We start from the raw sequence: 3234 nt of genomic DNA, 5'->3' as shown, positions 1-3234 counted from the left end.
GTCCGTCTGACCACCACCATGTGGCTGGGACAAGACACAGGGAGCCCTCCCCTTAACATTCCATTCAAAATCCCTGACGGCAGCTCCTGAGCTCATCCCCACCTCCCAGCCCTGGTCCCTCCACACAAGCTCTCAGCCAGGCCAGAGTGCCACGGGTTGAAGCAGCCCTTGTAGGAGCAAACTGGGACAGTCCCGCAGGCGCCAGGTTCCTCTTCACCAACTGAAAAGACAAGGCTCTGACCCCCAGCACTGAAAGGAATAAGCCTCACACGTGGCTTATTTACAACGCCAGTGTCTTCTGCAAGTGCCTTCATGTTCTGCTGACCTGCTCATTCCAGAGGCAGATGCCACCACTGTTACTGCTTCTGATATGTGACATACCAAGGGACAAAATACTACCATCGCTGCAGAAGAAGTTCCCGGTCCCACGCTGCCCCTCACTACTGCCCAGTCCCCTGAAATGCTCATCTACATCCAAAGAGAGCCTGCACAGCACCTGAAATACCGAATGGTAAACACTTCACTGAGCTGCCATACAGCACTTTGCTATGAGACTCCAACACAGCTCAACAACTGCCTCACCTTCTCGGTCTGCTTGCTGCCAGATGGCTGCATGCCTCTGAGGCTACATGCAGCACCTGCAGAAGGCAAAGGACGAGGCACACACTGAAATCCTGCCTGAAACTGTGGCCTGTCCACACCGCTTCCATCTCCCACTCCTCAGGTTTGTCTGATGTAACTCCCAAGAGGGAAAGATCTGTGCCATTGAGGCTGTGTGTACCAACACACACTGAGCAATACAGGGAAAGATAGTCATGAGCAAGTACCTGCAGGAAACATGTTGTTCATATTGCTTTTTAACGGTTTCCCTTCTGCCTGTCTTGATATAAAGAACAGACTGTAAGTACAAGACAATCCTTCAAAACAAGGTAATTCTAGCAGGAGCATCACAAATTATTTTATCTTAAGTTATCACAGATGAACCCAAAAATTCTGATACAGCCTGTTCAGTGGGAACAGCTCTTTGTATCCCAGGGAAGAAAATGAGAAACATAGACTAAGCTGGAACATTCAGCACTCTGACATAGGACTACAGAATGCAAGATATTGAACAGGTGATTTCAGGTGCCCTTTTAATATCCTCTCTTTTACAGCAGCAAAACTGTGTGCTTAAGGAACTACTCACAGGAATGACTGCAGACATTTGGCCTTTTTTCAGTTGAGTTAGTTTTAGAAATACATTTAGGATTTTATTTGTCTGTCTCTGCCTAAATAATAACAGTAATAGTGAGATATTATTTGCTTGCCTTGATCTTAGTGTGCCTCTGATCTCAGCACTGTTTATTCAGGGTCTAAAACCATTCTATTATAATTCATTGAATATGATTCTGTCTCGTTCTGCAGTCTACAGCTCAATCAGTGTCCTCAGTGTCACTGACAGACTCTCTTCCATACGGTGCCTTTCATTTAAAAACAAGCAAATCACCCCAGTGCTAGTTTTGAAGGAATTTTTCTATGCGGTGCTGACGCCTCCTCAGGGCATGTTCATAAGGCAATTCCCAAGAACGGCCAACAGGAACCAGTCTTCTCCCACTTTAATGTTCATCTGCAACCTGCCAAAGGGAAAAGCCGTGAATTCAAATGAGTGAAAGGGAGAGAAGACAGAGAGTTCCTTGATTTTCATTTCCGTGTCTCTCATTGGAGGCTTCATGGCTCAAGCTGTGTGAAACTTCAGATGACAAGGATATTGTCATATTGTGTATTGCAAGCAAGAGACATTTAAGGCTGTATTTTCTCACAGTGGTGTCATTTTACTAGGGGAAATTCACAGAAAAGTTGTGAGAGTATCATTTACATCAGCTCTGGATTATTCTTCATCATTGACAGAAGAAGCAGCTACAAAGAAACAGGCAGAACTACAGACACTCCCTGAGCTTTACAGGTTTGTTTTAGGGACATTAGGAAGTTCTTTTCATAAACATTCAGTACTTTTGACCATGAACCCCTAAAATTAAGCAACAGCCCCTCCTCAGGGCATACCTGCACACTGAAAAGATCGAATAGTGAAAGGAGAGGATATTTAAAATCACATCCTATGGTAGGTTGACCTTGGCTGGCTGCCCTGTGCCCCCCAAATCCCTTTATCACTTCTCCTCCTCAAGCAGGACAGGGGTGAAGGGAGAAAATAAGATGAAAAAGAACTCATAGGTTGAGATAAATGCAGTTTAATAAAGAAAAAGCAAAGTCCACATGAAGATGCAAAGGAAAATAAAGAGACTGATTCTCTATTTCCTATCAACAGGTGATATTCAGCCACTTCTCGGGAAGTAGGACCTTAGAGCACCTTGGAAAGCATTTAGGCATTTGGAAGAGAAATGCCTTAATAATGAACGTCCTCTCTCCCCCTCCTTTATCTTAGCTTTTTATTGCTGAGCCATATGATGTCATAAGTTGTGGAATATACCTTTGGTCAGGTTGGGTCAGCTATTCTGGCTATGTCCCCTCCCAGCCTCTTGCCCAAATGCAGCACACTGGCCTTTGGAGTAGGAGTAGGAGGCAGTGAAGGGGTGGCTTTGGAGAGAGCCTTGATGCTGTTTGAGCGATGCTCACTAGTAGCCAAAACACTGGTGTGTTATCAGCACCTTTATAGATAAAAATACAAGCTAAGCACTATAAGGGAAAATTGACCCCATCCCAGCTGGACCCAATACACTTCCCTATACAGATAGTGATACCATGTATATTTCCTTTATTTCCTTCCCTTTGCCTCCCAAGCGCAAGGTCCTTCACGTGGATCAGGGCAAGCCCAAGCATACAGACTGGGTGGAGACTGGATTTTGAGCAGCTCTGAGGAGAGAGACAACTGAGGCCACACGCAGCACCTGAAGAAGGCAAAGAATGAGGCACACACTAAAATCCTGACTGAAACTGGGCCCTGTCCACACCGCCTTCATCTCCCACTCCTTTACCTTGGCTGCTAACCTGTGCTGCTTCTGCCAATAGCAGGTTGCCATGTGGAAGCTTGAACAGCACCTCTAAGTCTCCAACAATGAGCGATGCTTTGTAATTTTGGCAGCAGCATGACACGGAAAAAGTAACTGCTGGTTCAGGCACAAGACATTGCCCACTTTGGCCAAGCAAGCTCCAGTGCTAACCTGCTGCCTTGCTCATTGCTTCACACCACTGAAATAGTACAATACATTAAAAGAAGTTACTGTCAAAACCGAGGGATGG

This window comes from Nestor notabilis, unplaced genomic scaffold (genome assembly GCF_000696875.1).
Source record: "Nestor notabilis isolate BGI_N333 unplaced genomic scaffold, ASM69687v1 scaffold21385, whole genome shotgun sequence".
Taxonomy (NCBI): domain Eukaryota; kingdom Metazoa; phylum Chordata; class Aves; order Psittaciformes; family Psittacidae; genus Nestor; species Nestor notabilis.
The sequence above is the reverse complement of the archived record's forward strand: the minus strand, read 5'-3'. Positions refer to the sequence as shown.